Source organism: Aquarana catesbeiana, linkage group LG11, assembly GCF_042186555.1.
Source record: "Aquarana catesbeiana isolate 2022-GZ linkage group LG11, ASM4218655v1, whole genome shotgun sequence".
Classification (NCBI taxonomy): Eukaryota; Metazoa; Chordata; class Amphibia; order Anura; family Ranidae; genus Aquarana; species Aquarana catesbeiana.
In genome coordinates, this window is record NC_133334.1 from 247022063 (window position 1) to 247048577 (window position 26515).

Consider the following 26515-nt stretch of genomic DNA (forward strand, 5'->3'; position numbering starts at 1 on the left):
TCAGGAGATGGATTGGGGACTGTGGAAGAAGGGGAGGTTTAGAGAAGACAGGATCAAACAGCCTTTTTACACAATGCAGAGGATTAACCCCTTAGGTTTCGCAGTGAGTATAACAAGCATGCTTTGCTGCATATACAGACTGATGTGGGCTTAGTAACAGCCTAATTACAGTTTTTTTCCTGTGCTAGGATTTGGCCATAGGTATATTTTAAAAATGTAATTAAAAAAAGATAGTAATCACTGTTAATAAGTATAGGAAAAACACGGGTTCACTTTAAATACTATATATTAAATCAACGTCCCAGAGGTAGTTCTAAAACGTTTTTAGTTATAGGGGGACATGAGTTGAATTACCCCCTCCCTTCCCATCTGAAGCCTTCCTGATCAATTTCCTGGTCACCCTTCTCTGACACTCTTTCTGCTTAGTTTGCTAAAATTACATCAAAACAAAAATCAAGAAAAACAGTTGATGATTTCTTTATCCAGCTAGATGGTTTAATCCACTCCAAGCTACCCAAAATTGAATTATTAGTTTTGGAAGGATGGATCCCTAAATAGCTGCCCAACAACATGTTTACTTGTTTTTCAGTTTTACTGGCTTTTTAACAGTAGATTTTTCGGTGTTTCCCAGCTGATACAATTTAAACTTGTGTCAGAAATACATATTTAATAAATTGAAGCCTAATCAACAAGGCTGTAGATTGGGAGGAAGACGGCTGCCAGGTGCAAGGATTTATTGTGGTAACTTTTTTCTCTCTCTGCCTAATATAGTGCGTAATTAGTTTGATAAAGAAGAATTGACTAATCAGTAAACATGTTCAAACTGTTCTCCAGGAGTGAACAGAAAAAAACAAAAAACAGACTGTGAAATTCAGATTTCATTGGGGATGTGTGCTCCCTATACACCACAGTAGCTGGGAGTAAATTAATGTTTTTGTAAAGTTTATAAAATGTACTAATCTGTTTATTTATGAAAGAGAACTCTAGACTAGGCAGAGTTGAGTTGAAAAGAACTTTAATGCAGTGTACACACGGTCGGACTTTTCGACCGGACTGGTCCGACGGACCGAGTCCAGCGGACAATCCGATTGTGTGTGAGCTTCATTGGACCTTCAGTGGATTTTTCCAGTCGAAAACCTGGCGGACATTAGATTTGGAACATGCTTCAAATCTTTACGCCGTAACTCCGCCGGACCCAGAAATCCGCTCGTCTGTATGCTAGTCTGACGGACAAAAACCGACTCTAGGGCAGCTATTGGCTACTGGCTATCAACTTCCTTATTTTAGTCCAGTGTACGTCATCACGTACGAATCTGTCGGACTTTGGTGTGATCGTGTGTAGGCAAGTCCGTTCATTAAAAAGTCAGTCAGAAGTCCGTCAAAAGTCCGTTGAAAGTCTGTCGGACCAGTCCGGTTGAAAAGTCGACCCGTGTGTACGCGGCTTTAGTGTAACTTAAGGCAAAACTCTTTTTTTTTTCATTTTGGATAGAGTAAGGGAGGGTTATAACCCCTGTCCATTTTTTTTTCACCACCTGTGTCCCATTGGGAAGATTTCCCTTTACTTCCCATCCCATAGCCAAAACAGAAAGTTAGAGGAACTCCCTCTAAAGTTAGGTAATCCCAGTGTGTCACCAAGGTCACCAGAACTAGTCTCCCCATTGGAAGATTTCCCCTCTATTATTGTTCTGGTGTCAACCCAAAAAGACCAATAAGACTCTATTAAGCCAAACTTTTTTGTTTTAGTGTTAGAGTGGGGAACTTTGTTTGGCTTTCATTGCTCTCATTGGGGAGATTCCTCCTCATATCCAATTGGAACATAATCTGTGGAGGTTCAAATATCTTTTTTTGTCACAATAAATGAGTTTATTAAAGCGGGGGTCCACCTATCTATCATTTTTTTTTTTTGGAGTTCATTCAAAAACTTTTCTTCTCATCATTATCTACTCACATGTTCTGTGTAATAAATCCGCCTGTGTCCGATTTCGTTGTAAAGAATAACTTATAAAATTCACTGAAGGAGGTTTCCATCTTCATTGTGGGCATTTGAAGCCCACAAGCATGTATTTCCTGGATGCGGTGAATGCTGTGCTCCCAGCATTCACCGAGATGTTGTGATGACGCTGTTGCACAATGCATGCTGGGAAGCCTGACACTAGCTCCCAGGGGACTGTGGGAGGTCTGGGAGAGGCTAGAAACACGCCTACTCCCATGGGAGGAAAACCAGGAAGTGCTAAGAAGATTAGAAAAAAAAAGGTAATTACGGCGATTTAAATTTTTTTACACAGCATGTCAGCATCTAGGCAAGGAAGAGAATGCATAGAGATAATGTTCAAAATTTGGGTGGAACCCCGCTTTAAGAGTTACCATCAAACACCTTTGGGGGGTTATACACAAGCCCTCCTTCAAAGCAGCTTAGGTTTATTGTGCAGAAAGAGTCTAGGCTATTGGTTAATCTTCAGTTTAATACATAGTATGCTGTACTTAAAGGCTCATTCAGCCAGGATGTCTGCACAATAAATCTAAGACTTGATGATGGGTGTACAACCGCGAAACACATTGGCTCTCTTGATAAACTCCTTCACTGTGTAAAATAAAAATTATGACTGGACTTAAAGTAGCTGTAAAGTCACATGTATTAATTACTTTGATTCTCTCTGTTTTAGGTCACTGTTTGGTACAGTGTGTGTGTTTTGCTAAAATTATAATGCTAAATACCTTCTTTGCAGAGCCCTGCTGTGCTGTCATGTGACCGCCCTCTGCTTCCCTTCCCGATGTAAGTGAGTACAGTGGGAGGGGCTGAGATTTCCCTCTGATGCATGCATGCAGGCTAGCAGAGGGAGGTCACGTGTCTGCACAGCAGGGCTCTGCAAAGAAGGTATTTAGCTTTATAATTTTAGGAAAACACACACACTGTACTGAACAGGGACCTAAAACAGAGAGGATCAAAGAAATTAATAAATGTTTCTTTACTTTACAAGCACTGAAGCAGCTACAGGGAATAGAATTACACAGGCATGAGAGAGGATGTCATGTACCAGGTGTGACCAGAACTGCGTAGTTAGCTACAGAGGAACACCAAACACATGTAAGTGAAAATATAAATGATTTATTAAAGTAAGTGAATAATATAAGTACAACCACCTCCAATATGACACAGTGCAATAACGAACCAACAGACAGAGACCCACAAATAACAACAGACAGATAAGTACAATAAATGGGAAATACCAGGATCATAAACAATAGCCAGGCCAGGTTCATACACAGCAGATCAGCAGATGGACAGGGGATGTTCCAGAAACATAGACATAAGCCAGGCCAAGGTCATACACAGGGAGATCAGCAGAAGGGGTAAGGAACACAGGAAAGGGAGAGGATGGATGAATCAGACTGCAGGGCAGGGATGCAAGGTAACAGGTGGGACAGGATAGGGATCAGGACAGGGAAACAGGATCAGATACACGGGTCACAGGTTCAGGGCACAGGAACAGGTTCAGAATCAAGATCAGATCACAAGCTAGCAGGTCAGGGCGCAAGGACGAAACCAAGGCAAACATGTGAGTGCTTGCCAGGTATTTATAGGCCTGTAATTGGCCTTAAGTGACACCTGATTGTAGGAGGTGCTGTCTGCTCCACACTGCCAGGATCCATCCACTGGTGGACGCCAGTACTGCGGCCCAAAGATGACATAACATCAGCAGGGAAAAGCTCTCCTGACAGTTCCAAACTGCCAGGAGACACCTGCTGGTGGACCTCAGTACTGCACACCAAATGACAGCTATTACCAGCGGATGGAACTTTTCCTGGGAGAGGAGAGGAGAAGGGAGGGACGCGTCGTGGAGGAGATCAGCTTACACACAGCCTACAAAACTGACAGGGAGAGAGGGAGAGGGAAAGGGGGAGATGCAGAAATGCTGCGGAGAGAGCTGGATGACAAAGGCACGTTAACTGACCATGGTATCATGGATCAGCAGCCATGATAAAATCGGTCAGTTTAAACAGGGGAAGACAGAAACAGGCAGGATTAACCAAGTATTGTAAGATATAGAATGGGACAGATGACACTACAGAAACACTATGCTATATATTATGCCTTAAAGTGGTTGCAAACCCTTGCAGACCACTTTTAACTACAGGTAAGCCTATACTAAGGCTTACCTGTAGCTACCATGGATATCTCCTAAACCTGCACGGTTTAGGAGATATATGTCATCAGCACATGCGCACTGAAGAAACGGACCGAGCGTGCCGTTTCTTCAGCTGATGTGCCGTTAGCGGCGACTCCCATGCGCATGTGTGGGAGTGACGTCATCACGGCTTCAGCCAATCACAGCGCCGGAGCCCACGATAACCGGAAATAACTCAGGGAGAAATGACGCTGACTAGAGCAGTGTGCCGCGACTGCTGCGGGGGCGTAAGTATTTCATAATGAGCTAGTATGCTATGCATACTAGCTCATTGTGCCTTTGTCCTGCGGGTTTTTTTTTTTTTTCGTGGGTTTACAATTTCTTTAAAGGGAAAGGAGTATTTTTTTTTCTAGGGTTACAACCACTTTAAAGTGATTCTAAAGGCAGAGGGGTTTTGACCTTAATGTATTCTACACAATAAGGTCCTTCGGCATGCAGCTCTCTCCCCAGGACCCCCCCCCCCCATACCTACCTGACCCCTATCTCAAGAAATCATCAGCAATGTGGCACAAGAGGAAAGGCTCTCTTCACGCTCTCCCTCCTTATTGGTTCAGAGGAGGCCAAAGGCTCCTGCTGCTGTCAATCACAGCTAGGGAGGAGGTAGCGATGTGGGGCAGGGCCGAGCAGTGCTCTTTGTGTTAATGGACACACAGAGCAGGCTCATGAGCAAGTATGCACATGTGCCCCCATAGCACTTGTGGGACGGGGGGGTGGGGAACAAGCCAGAAGCATCAAAGGGGGACACATATGGAGGAAGAATGGAGCTGTTCTGAGCAAAACCACTGCAAAGAGCACGTAAGTATGACATAGAGCTGCACGATTAAGCGTTAAAAAATAGTGATCTCGATTTAACCCCCCCTCACGATCTTAATCCGGCACTTCCACGACTCTATGTAAACAGTGCAGAGTCGTTCTCTACTCACTCACAGCTGTCAAAAAAAAAAAAAAAAAAGAGCCTCCAGCAAATGTTTGTCAATATTTCTGAGCACTGAGAGATAATCATTATTTACTAACTATACTGTAAACAAGGTCAGTTTAACCACTTAAAGACCAGGCCTTTTTCTGACACTTGTTGCTTACAAGTTAAAATTACTTAGAATCTCCAAACATTATATATATATATTTTTAGCAGAGACCCTAGAGAATAAAATTGCGTCACTGCAATATTTTATGTCACACTGTATTTATCTTTCGAATGCAATTGTTTGGGAAACAATACACTTCAATTAATTTAAAAAAAATAAACAGTAAAGTTAGCCCAATTTTTTTGTATAATGTGAAAGATGATGTTACGCCAAGAATCGTGATCTTTATTCTAACCAAAAAAAATAGTGATTCTCATTTTTTCCAGAATCGTGCAGCTCTAGTATGACATGTTTGTTTTTAAAAAAAAATTAAACTTGATCCTTTACAACTACTTTGATTCACATTAACTGACTATCCGAGGAACTCTATGGATTCTGACTAGGCATTAGAAAGCTGCCACACATATTTCATTCATCCATTAATTTAAAGCCTCCACTCTTCAAGTTCAGAGCTCCACCACCCTAACTCTGAGGTTATATTAGTAGTCTACCATGTTTTCCTGTTCCAATGACAACTTTTACTCTAATATTTTGTACTGCTGTCACAGGCACGGGAAACTGGGAGCAATCTCTCCAATGGAGTTATAGACAATAAAACTTGGCAGAATAAATTACTTTGCAAAGTTTATCTAAAACTTTTCACAGACTAACCAAAGTTAGGACTGGATTGGACTTCAAAGTGCATCTATTGCAAAAACTTTTTGGCCTGACTAGGGAATGATTAAAGTGGGTGTAAACTCCCATGCATGCGCTGTAAAGGAGCAGCATAACCGTGCCTTCCTTCAGAGTCTTGTGCCCTAACTAAACGGTGGCTCCTGAGCACATGCATGAGAGTGACATCATTGCGGCTCCGGCCACTCACACAGCCATAGTCTATGAACCTGGAAGGAAGACTGGGTGAAGGTGGAAGCGCCTTCAGTGGTGACAGCATGCCACTGGAAGGCTTCGTTTTCAGGTTAGTTTCACATAATGTGATAATACTAGCACATTATGACATTGCCTTTTAGGTTAAAAAAAAAAAACACCCAGCAGTTTACTACCACTTTAAGGCCTCTGTTAAGTTTCCTTTTTTTGCTTCTGGCTTCTTGGTTTTTGATTTACCTTTACTTCCTTTCATGTGGAAACAACAGAGAATAATAGCAAATATATCCAAATTCAGTTAAATCCCACTCTTAAGATGTCAATACACTGAACCAACCAAAATTTGATCAGTGGGTGACCCTATCAGCACCAGTGTGTCTGACATCCTTCGATTGAAAAATTTGAAGGAGTTGGGTGGAAAATTGTCATCCAATCAGCTGTAGGCACTGTTCAAGTCCTCTGATAACCGTTGGCACAAGCTGTTAGATTGCAAATGCCTCAGTGGGAGATTTGCCCATACATGCTGTTTAGTGTGGAGGCACAAATCCAGGGCTTTTTTTCAGGGGGAACGCAAGGCAAGGGGTGCTGGGATATGCTGGATGATCTATTGATGCTAGCTGCTGGGGATCTATTGTCACTGGAAAGGATCTATAGTTGGGAGGGTCTGTTGTTGCTGGTGGTGGATCTACTGTTGCTGGGGGTCTACTGTTGAGGGAGGTGTCTATTTTTGCTGGTGGATCTACTGTTGAGGGAGGTGTCTATTTTTGCTGGGGGATCTACTGTTGAGGGAGGTGTCTATTGTTGCTGGGGGATCTACTGTTGAGGGAGGGGTCTATTGTTATTGGGGGATCTACTGTTGAGTAAAGGGTCTATTGTTGCTGGCTGCCAGAGGGTCTATTGATGTTGGTTGCTAGGAGATATATTTTGTTGGAGGGGGTCTATTGTTGCTAAAGTGGATCTATTGTTTTGGCGGAGGCAGGCATCTATTGTTGCTAGGGGATCTATTGTTGGTGGTGGGATCTGTAATTGCTGGAGGCATCTACTTCACTGCTTTTCTTGTTATAATTAACAAACATACAAATTACTTAACACCAAAAAAAAATGATACTTGGATTTGTATTCTCTAAAAGGGGCGGTACTGGGAGGTGGCTAGGGGGTGGTACCAAGGGATGTGCTCAAAGGTGGGTAGTGGGAGAGACAAGGGGGAGTACCTGCACACATTCGCTGAGAAAAAAAGCCCTGCACAAATTTATTAGGTTAAAGGGCTTGTAAACCCTCATTTTTTTTTTAAATAACTAACATATCATACTTACCTCCACTGTGCAGTTCATTTTGCATAGACTGCCTCTGATCCTCGTCTTCAGATCCTCCCTGCATCGGGAGACCCCCTAGGAGAAATGCTCTCCCTGGTGGTTACCGTGCAAGTCCAGCATTTGCGTCAGTAGACACAGAATGCTGGACTCGGCCCTGCCCCCCCGGTGCATACGTCATTGAATTTGATTGACAGCAGCGGGAATCAATGGCTGAGCTGCTATCAATCTATCTAATCAAGAGCCGAAACAACGGCCAGAGAGGGTTTGCGCGTCTCCGGCGTGGGAACGAACTGGCTCAGGTGAGTAATAGAGGGGGCTGGGAGGCTGGTCAGTGACAGAATTTTTTTCGCCTTAATACATAGGATGCATTAAGGTGAAAAAACATGATGGTTTACAACCCCTTTAATTTGCACCCTCACAATTATGTAAGAAACATCTACAGACCTATCCAAAACCACAGTTAAAAAAATCTGTGTTCCTTGACAACATTATTATTTAAATTGTCTTGGAGTTGGTTCCTTAAATTATTCCGCTAGGTAATTGTTGTAGTCAAGTCACATTGCAGTCACAAAGTCACAGAAAAAACATATAAAGAATATTAAAAATATATAGTATTCTAATTTCAACCAGTTATTCAATTTTAAAAAGATTCTTCATTCTGATACGGCTGGTTCAATTTTCCCTTGAGCCAAAAAAAAAAAAAGTACCCTCCTCAGCCAAGACGACTTTAAAGGCATTGAGTTCAAAACATGTAGGCAGAAATATTTTATTTCCCTACCAAGTTCCTTTTAGCATTTTATGAGGACTTGAAAGCTTTTGAAATAGGTTAATGTTTTGCAAATCCACCAGTGAAAGCAGAAAAGATACAGTCTTCATTGGAAGCTACCTGGGATGAAACGGCATTAAGGCAAGGGTTTAAGAAAGTCTTTGAGCTCTGCAAAGATGACAGAATTGGTTCCTCCATCCTGGGAATTTTAGGCAGCGTCCCTGGTGGAAACCAGATCAGGGACATTTTCTCCAGATTAATTCCTTCTTTTTTTCTAACATTTCTTAGAAATCATTGTCACATAAATATTATATTTATTAAAAGTGTAGGTTTTATATTTCTACCCTGAAAAACAGATGTGACAACATAATGCGACATCTGAATAGACCTGTAGAAATTAACATGATTGCGTGGAAAACAAAATAGAAAGAAGTGATCTAAAGGGAATATTAATATGCCATAAAAAGAACGGGCAAAGCAAAAACAACTGGTCTAATTATGTTTATGTAAACTTATATATTTTAATATATAATTAATACAAAATAAGTTAATACTTAACCACTTGCTGCCTAATCACATACCTAGTATGTCATTTGACTTCAAGTGGTTGTACTGGGGTGATGCCTGCAGCTGCAGGCACCCCCCTGGTACAGTTTTTTAAAGCCGGCAGTTGTCTCTCTTGTAATAGCAATCGGAGCAGCTAACTAGCCACTCGATTGCTATTACAAGCAGTGGGCGGGGATGTCTCCCCCCCTCCCGCCACCTTCCATCGTTCTCTCGGGCTCCCCCATCCCACCTATGGGCTATGATCGGGTCTTCACTATGGTAACCCAGAAGCGATGACATGACATCACTTCCAGCTTACCCGGATGTCAAAGGGCACAGTTTTTTTTAAATAAAAAATATTTAAAAATGCAGATCGACGATTAATGTGTTGCTTTGCCCAGCACCAGGTCTTATTGGAGGGTCACTCTATCCCACTGGAAAAGTACAACTCATTGATGGCACCTAAGTACATATGACATGTACAAGGCTTTAACAAATGCTGGCTGCTATAGGTGAAGGCAGTGGTGTCGCTAGGGGGTGGCTTTTGGGGCTATAGCCCAGAATCTGGGGCCCATAACCCCGAGTCTCTGCAGGGGTCCCCAAGTGGAGGGGAGGCTCTCTGGGGACCCTGATGTAAGTGGGGGGCTCTCTGGAGACCCTGATGCAAGGGGGGGCCCTCTGGGGACCCTGATGTAAGAAGGGTGATCTGGGGACCCTGATGTAAGGGGGGTGATCTGGGGACCCTAATTTAAGGGGGAGGCTCTCTGGGAACCCTGATGCAAGGGGGAGGCTCTCTGGGGACTCTGATGTAAGGAGGAGGCTCTCTGGGAATCTTGATGTAAGTGGGGGGCTCTCTGGGGACCCTGATGCAAGGGGGAGGCTCTCTGGGGACTCCGATGTAAGGAAGAGGCTCTCTGGGGACCCTGATATAAGTGAGAGGCTCTCTGGGGATATATATACACACACACACACGTATATTACTGTATATACATATGTATGCCAGCCCAAGCATATGACTTTCTTTACTACGCTGCTATGGGCTCTAGCCCCAGATCTTTTGTAGACCTAGCAACGCCCCTGGGTGAAGGTAACTACAGATCCTGCAAGATCATATTGCAGTTACATTTTAATTGCTTACCATGGGTTATATAAGCTAGAACACTGGTACCATGCTGTGGAGTAAGGCCAATTGCAATCCAAAAAGTGAAGGCATTTCAGTTGCAATGTCTAGTTTGTCTGTATAAGGTATCAGTTTGAACTTGTCTTACTTTTTTAAGTGTACTTTCCTTTACCATTTGTATCTAAGGCTTCATTATTTTGCCCACTATTTTTAACACGCTTATACTGTAATTTCTCATAGTAGCACATAGAACTGCATTTTGTCATAGCTTTCACACACTTCATTTTTTTTCTGGTATCCATCAAGAACTGTAAATAGCTTTAGAAATAGATCAAACTTTAATATACCAGAAGGCCTTACCCAGTCTTACATAAAATAACAAAATTCTATTTTAAAGACAGAATGGTGATTGTATAATTTACAGCATGTAATTAATGCTAAATCGCTTGCCAGAACGTCTATATATCTCAGCCAATGCCATTATATACACTACTGTGCAAATGTCTTAGGTAGGTGTGAAAAAAATGCTGTAAATTAAGAATGCTTTCAGAAATAGAAGTGTTATTAGTTTTTTTCAAATATTGACTCATCAGTCCAGAGCACCTTCTGCCATTTTTCTGCACCCCAGTTGCTATGTTTTCATACATACGTCTCTTTCCACGTTGGAGGTATGGCTTTATGGGTGCAATTCTTCCATGAAGACCACTTCTGGTCAGATGTCTAAAGACAGTAGATGGGTGTACCCGGGTCCCACTGGTCTCCGACAGTTTTGTGCTGATGGCATTGCTGGACATCTACTGATTTTGAAGGGAAGTAAGCATGATGTGTCTTTCATCTGCTGCATTAGGCTTCCTTGGCCGACCACTGCATCTATGGTCCTCAACGTTGCCTGTTTCTTTGTGCTTCTTCAAAGGAGCTTGAACAGCACATCTTGAACTCCCAGTTTGCTTTGAAATCTTTGCCTGGTAGAGACCTTGCTGATGCAGTAAAACTACCTTGTGCCTTGTTGCTGTGCTTAGTCCTGCCTTGATGTATGACCTGTGACAGGAAACTGTCTTCTGAAACCTCACCTTAGTAGCAGAGTTTGACTGTTCTTCATCCAGTTTTAAGCCTCCTACACAGCTGTTTCTGTTTCCCTTTCAGTTAATTACTATGTTTCAGCCTATATATCAAATTGATGATCATTAGCACCTGCTTAAAGCGGAGTTCCAGCCTGGGTGAAAAAAAATAAAAGTCAGCAGCTACAAATCCTTATTAGAACACTTACCTGTCTAGGGAGCCCGCAATGTCGGCACCCGAAGCCGACCTGTCCATCGGCTCTGGGTGCAGGTCCCGAAGTCCTTACTAAAAAAAACAGGAAGTGAAGCCTTGCAGCTTCACTGCTTTTTTCCTACTGCGCATGTGTGAGTTGTGCAGCGCTTTCTGAATGGTGCCATCTTCTTCTGGGACACACACAGGTCCCAGAAGGTGATGGGGAAAGAAGGAGGGCACAAGAAAAACCACTGAAGTGACATACAGGTATATCGCCGTGGCACTGTGGGACTAAAGTCCCAAAGAAAATATCCAAAAAAGGTATGAAAAAAAATCCAAAAACGAGGGGGGTGGGAGTTTTACCTGGAACTCTGCTTTAATATAACTGGTTAATCATTAACCTGACTCTAATCCTACAACATCCAAGACTGTGTGCACGTATGCAAAGTGTGCAAGTGTAAGAACTGATTCTGATTTGAAGGGTAGTCACTCCAAATATTGATTTGATTTAGATTTTTCTTCTGTTTGCTCACTTTCTATTTTGTAAATTGATAAAAATAAAGAATTAAGATATATGTTTTTGAAAGTGGTCTTACATTACAGCATTTCTTTACACCTGCCTAAAACGTTTGCACAATGCTGTATATTAGTCTTTATCTACCTCTCTCTCAATCTAAGTCTTGCTCTTGATCTCTTTTATAACTTTTTCAATTTTCAGTCTCTCTCTTTTGCTTTCTCTCCCCCTCTCATTCCAAATTTCTTTCTTCTCCTCTCTCTAGCCCCATACACATGGGCTGAATGTCGGAAGACCCGTGTGTATGTTAGCCTGTGTGTATGTCAGCCAGTCCGATAGAAGCCAGCCATGTGGCTGACTTCTGTCAGACGAGCATGCTGGAAAACCAGAGGCCATTGGCTGAGAGTGCCGATCTGGTTTTGGGGGTGTCCCCCTGTCAGATCATAACAGCTCAGCTGGGGAGATCACTGTACTAACGTCAGATCAGCCCACTGGGTTGAACTAAAAAACAATATTGGTGTGTACCCGGCTTAAATCTACTTCTCCCTTTCTCTTGATCCCTCCTTCCCTCTCTGTAATTCTCATTCTCTCATTTTCTCCCCCCCTACTCATATCTATCTATCTATCTATCTATCTATCTATCTATCTATCTATCTATCTATCTATCTATCTATCTATCTATCTATCTATCTATCTATCTATCTATCTAGCTATCCTGTTACCCAAGTTGTCAAAGCTCCAATAGTCTCCTGGTCTCGATCACCACATGTAGAATAAAAGGATGAAGCGGGCCTGTGATGTCACCGATCCAAAGACGCCTTGCTAAAAAAATTTTCGTTTTTTTAAGGGTCTGATGTGATTCAATTGAGGATGGTAGTCAATCTGTTTCTAACTTCAGTCAGTTGACCTTGTCGAACGCGCTTATGCTTATCAGACGACGTTTTTCCCATAAACTGTATTTGCCATCATAATCTTTGATACTGTATCTCGCAACACTGTAAATAAATTGGCAACATCAGTCACAGAGGCACCAGTTAAGCGGGCACCAACAATTTGCCCTTTTTGAAGCTCAGTAAGCTCTGACATGACTCCGAATTACTAGCAGCGTATGCTGCTTAGTAACTTAGGACTTGTTTACATTTTGTGTGGAGAAAATTTTTCCACACAGGATCAGTGCTGTCACCTTAAGGGCACTTATGGGCCCTATGGCTAGGGTATTAAATGAAGCACTTCTCCTGCCGGGGCTGCTAGTATCTGGCTCCTCTACTCCTGCACAGCCAGGCAACATGCATTCTTGACTTGCATCCGAACACAAGAAGTCAGCCCCTTGGCTTTGTTTTGTAATTTTATTAGGGGTAATGACTTGGACAGGGAGAAGGGATATATAGGATGCCCAACTTGAATCAAGGAACAATAACCAGGGACAACTTCCTCCCTATGTACAAGATCTTGAACTGTTCTCTTTTCCAGACACTGACAGTCTCTGAAGACAAAATGCAAAAGTCCATTAAGGATTGGAACTTTCAGTCCCTTTAGAAAGTAGCACACTGTGTTGTAAGCTGCATACAGGAGTATCTCCAACTCTACCGTAGACACCAATCCCAGCTCTACTGCCTGCAGAACTAACAGCCCACCTGACTGCTTCTCCACCAGCCACCTGGCTGATCTACCAGGGAAAAGGAAAGGAAGGGTTTAAGCACAATACTGTCCTCTTGAAAGGCTTGCTACATGTGGCAGTCTTTCCCCCTATTCACACTGTCCTTCTTGCTCCCACTGCTCTCAGGCAAGATTCCAAATCAAACAGTATTGCTGAATGGACCTTTCTAAGCCAGCCCGAGCCCAGCCTGGAGGCACAGCCACCACCCCAAACATCGGGGGTGCCCCCCTAGGCTACCGGCGGTCTCCTCAGCACTCTATCTTCCACCCAACTCCCCTGCTGGCATGGCTCATCCACCTTTAAGCCACCCTGCCAGGAACACTGCCTGAGGATTGGCCAAGTTCCCCTAAGTATGCAGATCAACCCTCCTGGCCTCCCCCCACTAACTTCTAGACGTTTCTCTAAACTTCTAGAATCAGAGGGGAGGCACCAAAGACCTGCCTCTGTGAGTCATCCAGCATTACCTGCAGTAACCATGACCCAGGTTCAGACTCACTTTACCATGAGTCAATAAATGTGCCTTCACTATTCTAGTAGCACACTAGAGGGTGCTACATAAAGATGAAGTATGGTCCCATGCTGCCTGGCCACCCCAACACTCCCCAAAATAAGCCCCAACACCTATAGGCATTTTATGGCCACAGCAGCCACTTTATTAGGAAAATATAAATAACCAATATACATGACAAAATAACCAAGAACAGATTGACCCCCAGGTTCCCAGAACTAGTGTCTCCATTAGAAGATTTCCCCTCTATTACTTTTCTGGCGACAACCCAAATTTTGGGATTTTCTTTTACTTTCACTTTCAATGCTAAATTGTAAACAGGACAAGTAGAGAGGATGAATCTTCCTAACAGGGGCACAGACAGCAATAAAAACTGACAAATGTTCTAATCCTTCTCTACTCTATCCATAAAAAAAAAAGTTTTGGCTTTAGTTATACTCTAATGTATTATGGAGTCTCAAGGTCCTTGGCTGTTGGAAGTCCCTCCCCCTCCCTATAACAACCACCCCTTCTTCCTCCTCCTTTCCCCAGGCCATCTCTGCCATTTATCCTGAGGACTGTTTTCCTCCCAGTGAGGCCATCACTGGCTCCTGTAGAGGAGGACAAGTAATCATGTCGCACTCCATGCTGCAGCCCAGTTAGCATAAGTTGACAAACTCATCATCCATGGGGGAATCAGCATGCTCATCCGACTATACAAACAAGGTAAACTGGGGTGAGCCAGGAAGGGCAGGAAGATCCCACAATGTCTTCTGTCCTCCAACTAACTTTTATGGGACTTTCCTGCCTACTGCCCACCTGTTCCTTGCTGAGCTCACCAATCAGGTCAGTACCCCCTCCTCTTGCATCCTTTAGGCTGGGTTCACACTTAAAATGGATGCTGCTGATAGCAGCAGGGGTCCGGAGCCTCCCTGTTCATCTGTTTCAGGGATGAATCAGGCCCGGGTTTTTGCCTGAATTCGGACCTAAATCAGAACCAAAGATGCACAGGACCTCTGTTTGAACCAGCTCTATTGAGAGCCGGTCACAATCTCCTGTCATGTGAATTAGATGTGGGGAAACCTGCATCCAATTCGCATAAGTGTGAACCCAGACTTAAACTTATTAAAACTCATCCCTTGCCCACCCTTGCCCTTGCCTTGCTCCCTATTTAACCCCAGTCGTGCCATCTCTTTATCCATGTTTGTTGGTCTTTTCCTCCAGGCCTGACATTCACACCACATGGCTGCTATGGTGCAGTGCAAAAAAATGCAGACATGTTGTATTTTTCCGCAACACATCGGAGCTAACGTGGTTTTAACGCCCATCACCACACCACAGCTCCACTGCAGTAGATAGACATGAATTAAATGTCACTTTGACATATCAATATACTGTATATAAAAAAAACTGTGTATATATATATATATATATATATATATATATATATATATATATATATATGCCCATCAACAATCGTTTTAGCATGCAGACATGTGTGATAAGGCACTTGCTGGTAGTCTCTTGGGTGTCATGGAAACATGGGGGCTGCAATATTTTCTGTGTCACTTAGATGAAACGATTATGTAGATGAGGAGTTCTTATGTAACCCTAACCTAACCTGCTTCTTGGTCAGCTCACAATTTATGAGGACAGCCTGTCCGATACGTTGCTGTCTGTGATAAGGAAACCAATCTACTATCCCTACAGAAGCGTTCTCTATTTCAGTTTGTCATCATCATAGAAACATTTTGTGGTATAGTATACAGGCATGGAAAATGATCCCCCATGCTGTGCATTCTTTCTATGCTCTGATATTGCTCAGTATCTTCTCTGTTATAGTAATATACGCTATACAAACGTATAAATACTTCTAAAAAGAATTTTACTGGTAAAAATTAGCAGAAAGAAAAGGCTGCATTGCCCCTGGCTGCTAGATGTCATTCATCATCTTTTATATTTCTGGTATATATTAGAGAAGGAAATTAAATCTGAACTCCAGGTTTAGTCTTTATTGCATAATTAGATTGGTCCATTAGATGGGCCACTGGGGAAACTGACAATCACAGTAGTAGTCGTCATGGGACCGTAGACAGAACCTTTACAAATAAATAGTTATTAATTAAATAAAAACACAAAACATAATAATTGGATTGAACTGGCCGCGGCCCTTTATTATTGGCAATAAAAATTGGAACCCATAAGTATATATATGTAGAGCACTACCCCCTTAGAAGCTGCTAAGTTTTAGTTCTTTACCTTTGCCAATCGCCTTGCTTCCGATCTCCCATGCGCCCACATAACACCAAACAGTCAAAGTTACACTTTAAGTTTCTTTATTTGGGATTAAATCCGTGGCATCTCCAATGAAGTATATGAGATGTCTCATGAGACCCCATATTGTTGCCGGGCAGTTGTCTTAATACTTTCCTGGTTCCTTTCCTTTTGTGTAATGCAGCACTCTCTGAATCCCACAGGTGAACATTACTCTAAATAATGTCTCCTGTAAAGACTTCCCACTGCAGCCTTTTGCTTCTTCTTTAAGATATCTGTCTGAGGATTTACTACTCTGAATAGCTCCTCCGCTTAACTTAATATGCTTCCTTTGGGGTATTGGTTCTTTAATTTTAACACCTACACCACCTTCCTTATGACCCGCATACCAACATCCTTTAGGTACTTGAACGTGTTAGAAATTGTGGTCCTTGAATTTGCAATATAAGTTCCTCTCTCGGCTCCTCTGGGTTTGCACTCCCTTTGCTCTCTCTCCCAATCAACAGTCCACGTTCTACTCACAGAAAGTCGATCACCCAGGTTTTCGTCTGCCGCTTTGCTCCTACTTCCTCCTTTTCTTGCCCAGCACCTCCCCACATGGAAGCGTCCGGTGGTTCCTTGTCGACTACATGCTGACTCCTTATCCAGGGCCTAGGCTCTCAGCCCCCCTGGATCCTCTTCCGGGACCAGGGCTCCAGGATCTCTGAACTCCCGGGCCGCTGGGCCTAACTTGTGGACTCTGAATCTCAAACTGAATCTGCAAACCCCTCCCAGAGCATGAGCATGTGACCCCCCCTTTTATGTGAGACCTCCCCTTGACCGAAGAAATTAACCATTGGTCAATCCTCTCACATGGGTTTCCTGCCACTCAGGTCTCAGCCCATTCTCACTCTTCAGCAAAATCCACCATCAAGCAGAGAAGGTTTTCCTGAGCCCAAAATGTAGGTGGCCACACCCCCTTCTATTCTGACACCTCCAGCCCCGAATTACCATCCAGGCCTAGCAAAGAACACAGGCCTGGAAAAATGTACCTGTCTCTATATCCTACTCTATCAAAAAAAAATACCATAAAGCACCTACCTAAAGGTAGAGGGCGCTACATATAAATAAATAAATATATATATTCCAATACAATATATAACAAATTCCAATATAATATAATAAATATGTAAATATATCACAAAGTAATAGTATATATAAACAATAAGTAAACATAAACTACAAACAGCGCTATTGTTGAGCAAAAACATATAATTAAAATCATGCGGCCAACTGCGCACATAAGTGTGATAACACAGAGAGGTAAAGAGTCTGTGAAGTGATCAGGAAAATGTCCATAGGTGATAATAAAGCTGAATCACAGTGTGCGCCTTCCACCGGTCAGTAGGACTTCACCATGTGTTAACACTCTCCCCCTAGGGGGTCAAACTCACCAAATATGTAAGTTTTAAAAGCCTCCAAGAGAAAAGGGTCTCCTTAGCACATCTCTCTCAGTACCACTCCAGGGGGTTCAGGGGGGGTCACAACTCCAAACAGATAAATGCCAAAGAAAAAAAGTATGCACATAGCGTAATTCTGTTTATTAAGATGAACCCCACAATCTTCACAAACCACCCCTCAACCAATATACGTACAAAATAAAAGCAGTCAATCAAGCAAAAAAGGAGTATTGCGTGTCACCGTTCAGCTTACACGACGCCGGAAGTGAGGTATGCGTTCCACCTCAGCCTGTTCCACAAACCAGGAAGTGATCTGTTCCCCTGGATACCGAGCCGGCTGGATCTTCTGAACGGTGACACGCAATACTCCTTTTTTGCTTGATTGACTGCTTTTATTTTGTACGTATATTAGTTGAGGGGTGGTTTGTGAAGATTGTGGGGTTCATCTTAATAAACAGAATTACGCTATGTGCATACTTTTTTTCTTTGGCATTTATCTGTTTGGAGTTGTGACCCCCCCCCTGAACCCCCTGGAGTGGTACTGAGAGAGATGTGCTAAGGAGACCCTTTTCTCTTGGAGGCTTTTAAAACTTACATATTTGGTGAGTTTGACCCCCTAGGGGGAGAGTGTTAACACATGGTGAAGTCCTACTGACCGGTGGAAGGCGCACACTGTGATTCAGCTTTATTATCACCTATGGACATTTTCCTGATCACTTCACAGACTCTTTACCTCTCTGTGTTATCACACTTAGGTGCGCAGTTGGCCGCATGATTTTAATTATATGTTTTTGCTCAACAATAGCGCTGTTTGTAGTTTACGTTTACTTATTGTTTATATATACTATTACTTTGTAATTTTATGTTTTTTTAAACGGCTGCTTTTTTTTGTGAACATTTAGTGTAGAAACTGAGTGTCTATACCTCCTCCATTCTATAGTTCTGCTCTCTTATCTTTGGACATTAATTTATCCATTTGGCGCTGAGCGGTGTGCTGCAGGCCCGAGCAAACCTTTCCTCCTATGTAAATATATCAGCAAAATACCAAAATTGACATTTCTTTACTCACACAACCAAAACAACCATTAAAAGGTCCCCTTTCTAAGAGAAAGGGACTTGAAATGCCACATAACAAGGACCACGACATGGGAGGAAGGGCAGGACAATCTTTTCCTCTTGCTGTCCCCGCTGACTGTCAAAATGATGATGCATTAAAAACCTTTATATAGTCTCTTAACCTGAGCAAAAAAACATTAGTTTGACATTTAAATATTTCAACCAATAAAATACAATATGCAAATTAGGCATAATTATATATTAAATGATGCTAACTTATCAGATCTGTCACAGTCCCATAGGTGTGGTAGTTCAAATTGCTTGCCCCCCCCCCCCCACCCCCCACCTTATATGGGACCGTAGACAGAACCTTTACAAATAAATTGTTATTAATTAAATAAAAACACAAAACTTAATAATTGGATTGAACTGGCCCGGCCCTTTATTATTGGCAATAAATATTAAACCAATCAGTATATATGAATCTATATATAACAAATTCCAATATTATTTAATAAATATGTAAATATATCAGCAAAATACCAAAATCTCCTTTTTTTTTCCTCAGCCATTACAGCTCAAGTAAATACAAAACAACCACTAAAAGGTCCCACACGCCAGACTCACTATTCACAAATAGTGAGCCTAGCACCCCACCCGAACTGAGGCCAGCTCAACACAAGTCTGTAAACCCAGATTGAAAACTTACAGAGAAACATCAGAAAGATGAATATTATCTGAGCGGAAAAAAATGGATAAATCACCCTCAAGATCAATATGGTGATAGGAATCACCATTAACAGTAGGCATAAATTTAGCTATAGCCAATTAATATGTTTACGAATTTTATTGCAATGTTGAAGCTCGGGCAACAAAGACCACCGAAGGCGAAGAGTGATTTCCGAAAAAACAAGAATAGTATGAGGAACAATAGCATGTAATAGAAGAAAATCCAATTTAATTTGAGAAATTATATCCAATGTTTTTCAGGAACCGATATTATTGCCTCCTAGGTGAAATACAATAATTGAAGGAGTAGGCCATTTCAAATACAATGTAGACAAAGACTCATGCTGATGACACAATTTCATACCCCTTTGTCCATACCACCAAACTTGATACAAATCCTGTCGTAGGCCTAAATCGGAACCATAAATTCCACGAGCTGCACGATGTGAGGCCCAGTAAATAAAAGAGTGGCCAATATTCCAGACGTGGTGTTTAACATCTGCAATTTAAACAGAAAAATTAGGTCTTATATAATAACGATAACAATCAGAATGCCATCCCCCAATACGTTTAATGGCAGGAGCAGAGAAACCTAACAAAGCAGCTTCAGTGGCCGCCCATATACGAAAAGAATGTGACGTGATACGGAGATGAGCAAGATTCAACACCTGTAAACATTTCTGCAAAACGGAGTTAAACTGATAAATGGTCAAGGGGCGGCCAGAGGAATGTATGAGAAGAAAAGAACCCAAAGCAGGATGAACAGCCAAGTACTTATGAAGCAGAGAAACTGAACAGATAGAAGAACCCGGTAATTGCCGAAGGGTGATACCAGCGACCCCGACCTAACTGATCAGTTTTACTGCGACAAAGAAAAAGCTGAACTAAATCAGAACTCAACCTTAAATCAGAAAGCAAAAACCCAGAAGGGCCAGACTAATTGCAAGGTAACAATTTAGAAATCCTGAAAGCTCCGAAAAAATAGAGGCTAAATGCTGCACGGAACAACAAAGATTCGTATGCATTAAAACAAACCTCAGCAGTGGCAGCACAAATACGTTCCAACAGTGCAGCTGAAATGGGTAATCTTGAATCGACAGAAACATGCTGTCTCTTATACCCTCTCAATGCCTGTTTTACAGAGAAAAAAACGGCATGAAGGAATGCCAGACAATTTTAAGAAAAACGAAACACCACTTAAGGTCTTTTGAATATGAGAACAAGAATAAGAACGAGCCATTAAACAATTAATAAACAATGAAATCAGATCCTCAGAAAACACATCAGGCAATCAGAAAACAATCTTCTCCTCTTGCTGTCCGCGTTGGCTGTCAAAATGATGACGCATTAAAAACCTTTATATAGTCTCTTAACCTGAGCAAAAAAACGTTAGTTTGACATTTAAATATTTCAACCAATAAAACACAATATGCAAATTAGGTATAATTATATATTAAATGACGCTAACTTATCAGGTCTGTCACAGTCCCATAGGTGTGGTAGTTCAAATTGCTTGCCCTCCCCCACCTTATATTAATACAGTGATAACTGCCATCTTTCAGGTCCTGTGCTCCCCCTCTGCACACTGATCGCAGGGGGTTACTTGCTCAGCATTGCCGCCATATGCAGAATGCCTTGTGTTATTTTTCTTTGAATGTTATATGTAATCTGATTGGACAATGTGGAGATCGTGATGTCCCTACCCCTCCTCTATACCCTGTTATTGCACTTTCTATGCTGTCATTGTTCTAAACACTTATTGTTAACCTTAATGTTGTTTTAAACTTTCCTTTACGAATAACACACAATATCAGGGCTAAAAGGTAAATGTCTGTGTTATCCTGGTAACCAATCAGTTTATCACAGCTGAGATCCAGAGATGGTCTTTGCTGCATGCTTACATTGGTCAACCTTGGTATTAGTAGGCAGCGGATTTCAAAGTAACACTTACAGGTCCTTTCCCACCTCCAGAAGGTGATTGGACAGTAAAAGGAGAAGCAGCAGACTGATGAGCTCATCTCTGCCACTTTGCTCTCTCCTCTTATCAGCTTGTTCTTTTCATTGCTGCTTCTGCAACCTCCAATCTGACCTCAAGTCTGCAGGAGACTGCAAAAGTTTGGGTTCTATTTCAAATGCCACTTTATCCATTGATATAGCTCCCTAAACCCAGTCTGTCAGTTTACCCTAACATGTGATATTCCTGCTATACCATGTACTCAGGGGTCGACTGACTGGTTGGTCACTTCGGCCATGGTCCGAGGGCCCGGCCACTGAAGGGGTCCCACCAGCACCACCTGCTGGAACACTGGTCCAGGGTCTAGGGACAAAAAACTTGTGGCCGCGGGCCTCCGGCGACCATCTTTTCGGGCCCGCCCGGGCCCCAGTGCTACCTAGGAGGGTAAGAGGGAGGGCGAGCACCGCCGGATCACACAGAGCGGGATCTCCCGCTTACCTGATGTCCTCCGATATCCTTGCTCCTGCACCAGCTCCCTTGATAGACATCACACTGGTCCAATGCTGGGACATGTGACGTGTATCAAAGGAGGTGGGACATCTGATGACAGTGGCTGCTAGGTGTCACACTCTCCTTTTTAACCGCCATGCACTGATCAGGCTGCATTAATGGGCACTGGTGAGGCTGCATTGAGGGGCACTGGTGAGGCTGCATTAATGGGCACTGGTGAGGCTGCATTGAGAGGCACTGGTGAGGCTGCAATGATGGGCACTGGGGAGGCTGTACTGATGGGCACTGGTGAGGCTGCATCGATGGGCACTGATCAGGCTGCATTAATGAGCACTGATCAGGCTGCATTAATGGGCACTGGTGAGGCTGAATTGATAGGCACTGGTGAGGCTGCATTAATGGGCACTGGCGAGGTTGCATTTATGGGCACTGGTGAGGTTGCATTGATGGGCACTGATCAGGCTGCATTAATGGGCACTGGTGAGGCTGCATTAATGGACACTGGTGAGGCTGCATTAATGGGCACTGGTGAGGCTGAATTGATGGCCACTGGTGAGGCTGCCTTGATGGACACTGGGGAGGCTGCATTGATGGGCATTGATCAGGCTGCACTGATGGGCACTGGTGAGGTTGCATTGTTGGGCACTGATAAGGCTGCACTGATGGGCCCTGGTGAGGCTGCATTGATGAGCGCTGATGAGGCTACATTGATGGACACTTGTGAGGCTGCATTGATGAACACCGATCAGGCGCTACATTGATGGGCACTGGTGAGGCTGCCTTGATGGGCATTGGTGAGGCTACATTGATCAGGCTGCACTGATGGGCACCAGTGAGGTTGCATTGATGGGCACTAATGGGGGTTCTTTCTAACATAGACTCTCAAATGGACACAGAGAGGACCAGCACACACGCATGTGACGTCATTACGTGTTGCGCCGCAGTGGGCTTGCTGCAAACCTTCTAGTTCTACCGTCCCCGGTAGGGCAAATGCCGCTGCCTCCTTCCAAGTCCCTCCCTCGCCTTGGCAAACAGTGCCCGGAATGCCAGAAGAGGAGAGGTCACACACGCCAGCCACAGCAGTGCCAGGGTGCCAGCCAGCCACCCACACCTGTGACCCACCCACAGCAGGGCCGGGATGCCAGCCAACCACCCACGGTGACCCACCCGCAGCAGGGCCAGGGTGCCAGCCAGCCACAGAGGACACGGGAGCCAGCCACAGATACAGTTCCCAGGGGTGAGAGTCATGGCACAAGGAGGGGGTCCCGTGAGGACCAGAGTAAATTAAGGTGTTCACTGTACACTCTGTTAGAAAGAGGCCCCCCTCCAGGTCCCATTATACTCCTTTGTAGTCTCTAATGGGACCTAGGGGGGACTTTCTAACAGACTCTATAATGGCCACTTAAAGGGCCTCTGTTAGAGGAGACCCCCCTCCAGGTCCCATTAAACTCTGTTGTAGACTCTAATGGGGCCTGGAGGGGACGCTTTCTAACAGACTGTCTAATGAACACTGTTAGAGAGAGACCCCCCTCCTGGTCCCATTAAATAAAGGCAGACGTTGTACTTTGTGCAAAATGTAGGGGTGGGGTCAGGGGCAGGCCATGGGCGAGTGCATGGGCGAGGCCTGACAGGGGGCCCTTGCTTTATTTGGTCCAAGGGCTCTAAGTGTTGTCAGTCCGCCCCTGCATGTACTTGTATGAAAAAGTATCCTGTCCTCTTTGTATTGCTTCCTTTATGTGAAATCGCTTATGTTCATGTCAGTCCCTCTGCTTTCCTATTAAAAACTGACTACACTAAGCAGGAGAACACACCGTGGTCAGTTCTCTAGCTATGCTGGGAATTCAGCCTGCTGTCTGCTCAAAACGGGTCACAGGAGTGCAGAATGAACTGCACTCCTGTGATCCACAGGAGAACTACAGTCAAATGAGCTTTGGCTGTACTTTTCCTTTAAATCACAAAGTAAATAAATGTCAGTTGCCCAAAACTGCCACTGGATGTCAGCAAAATAAAGGACAATATTAACCTGATGCACTCCAAGACAACATAGAAAAATGCATATAAGTGGAACAGAGCAGTCCCTGATGGAAATCTTTAGATTTCACTTTAATCCAAACAAGTTCATAAAGAATGACTTGTCCATGGAGCTAAAAAAGAAACAAGATTGACAGAACATGCAAAATATATATACATAAATCCAAAAACATCTAGGATGATCTTGATGTTGTAGTCTTGATACATGATGGAGTCCTTGAAGGCATCATGTCACTACTTGATAGTTAACAAAGTATATAAAGTCACTTAGAGCTCATTCACACCACAACATATCAAGAGCATTGTGTTGTGTTTTTTGTAAAGTGTTGTAATGTGTGGTGTGCATTTTACATGCGTTGCATTTGTTCTTTGTTTTTTTGCCTTCATTTGCCTTGCAGTGTGTTGCGTTTAAGTGCATTTACATGTGTTGAGTTGCGATGTGCTGCATTAATAGGGAACCGTTATTTTTTGGTTGCCATGCACTGGGAATGCGCTCACAAACGCACCCCAGCACATCTGGAGTGGATCTCTTGTTGATCTGTAGGGTCTACCTAGGACTAAACTAACTAGCATTAACCGGGGGCACAGGGGAGAGGGGATAGAGAGAGATGCTAAATCACATAATAAACAAATTGTAGTGGTCAAAAACTGCCACTAGATGTCAGCATACTACAAAACAAAATTATTCTGATGCAGAGCAAGCCAACACAGAAAAATACACAGAACAGCTGATACCAAGTTGAATGAGTGTAGTTACTCCAGTTGCATTTAAACAATATCATTAATTATGCATTAATGAATACAGAGCTGTATTAATTTGTGTTTTTTATAATCAGCTTGGAGTTCTGTTTTAAAGTGCATCTTCATGATAAGCCACAAATTCACTTCAAAGACCATAAATATGTCTGTTTTTTTGTTTGTTTTTTTAATACTGCTAGCATACGTATGTAACACCCTCTAGCTAGTGTGCTAGGTGTAAATAGGTTTAGTTGTGAGTGTAGACAAATTGGCTTGGATGAGAGCCAGGCCTGGCTTGTGAATCTGGGTCAGGGATCAGTGACTCAGGGATGCGGGGTGACTCATCCTGACAGGTCTTCTGGTGCCTCCCCCGTTCTCTGGAACATTGGTGAAAGTTCTAGACATAGTGGGTGGAAGATAGAAGGGGCTGTCATGCATATTTATGAGGGCCTCAGCCAATCCCCAGCAAATGGGCTGGCAGGGGGCAGATTCCCCTCATAAATGACCATTAACCCTGCCAGCAGGGGCAGTAGGGTAAAGATGGAGATGGAATGCTGAGGAGGCTGTCTGAGGCCTTTGAGGGTGCCCCCTAGTCTGGAGGGTGTGACTTCGGGCCTGGGGCTCGGTGCTGGAGCAACAGTCCACAACACACAGAGGAATTCTTTCCTGGAGACACAGGAGCAAGGAGAGGGGACAGCAGGAGCAGGTCAGCATGTTCGGGAGATCTCCTGAGAGTCAGCAGTGGGCTGGTGAGTGTCAGTCTGGGAGGACTGTGGAGGACTGTGGAGAAGTTAGCCTGCAGGGCTAGTGAAAGGGGCAGCTGCACCCTGGCGGGTTGGCAGTGCCTGAAGAGGTGGTGCTGGGATCAGTGACTGCAAAGAGGAAGTGCTGGGAAAGTGTGAGCTGTGTCACCCCATGTGTTCTCCAAGTATAAGGGCTGTGAGTCCCTGTCTGAAATGGGCCTTTGCTACAAAAAATACTAAAGGGTGACATAGCTGGGTTCTGCAAGTGCTGGAGGAAGAAGAGCTGAATATACAGCCTGTATATAGGAAGAGTTGTCCCTGAAGTTTTGAAGTCAAATGGGCATCCCATAATCTCCCATCCCCATCCAAGTTATTATCCCTCAATAAAAAAAAACAAAAAAAAAAAACACAAAGTCATGGACTGTTCCCTGAGTGCCTGTGGAAATTCAGTGTACCTGACTGAGCAGGTTGGGGGATCCCATTATACTTGCGGCTCTTTAGGGGGTTCACTACACGTATCTAAAATCTGTCTTTATATTAGCTTCCAGTCATGTACTATCAGGGCTGCTGTCTGAAATCACAGGGGCCCCATACAGCCTACCTGACAGGGCCCCCCTTACCGGCCAAAAGTGATTGAGGACATAGATTTATCTTGTGCCTCAGCAGCACAAACTAATGAATAGGCAATGCTCTAAGGGCTTCCTGCTTATTCACAAACTGAAGCATTGTTTACTATGCTTCAGTGATGAATGGACTATGACAGACCTAGCAAGGACAAGGGCTTTTAGAGAGGACTAGGAACAAGCCTGACACTGGCTTTTAAGGGAACACTACTCTTTGTGAAGTTAAGGCCTGGGGGGACCCTTGGAGTAATGTTACTTTGGATTCAAGTCTGTGTCCCCCCAAGACACACAGACTCTGCGACTCTAGGCCCAGGGTCCCTGTGTAGGGCCTAGCTGCCTCACTACCAATAGTGACTGCTTCACACTGTGAGACTCAAAGCAGATGGTGATCATCTCAAGTCACCTGTCTGGGATCGTCTGCTATAATGTGTTTATTGTAAGTAGGTCAAGTGTGCCTCTTAAAGGTCTTTCACCCATTGTTAATTGTACTAGTTAAAGGGGTTGTAAAGCTTCGTGTTTTTTCTCTTTAATGCATCCTATGCATTAAGGTGAGAAAACACCTTGCACTCTCCGGCCGTCCCGAGCCCCCGTTTTACTTACTTGAGCCCGAATCTCTGTGGGTGTGATCCCA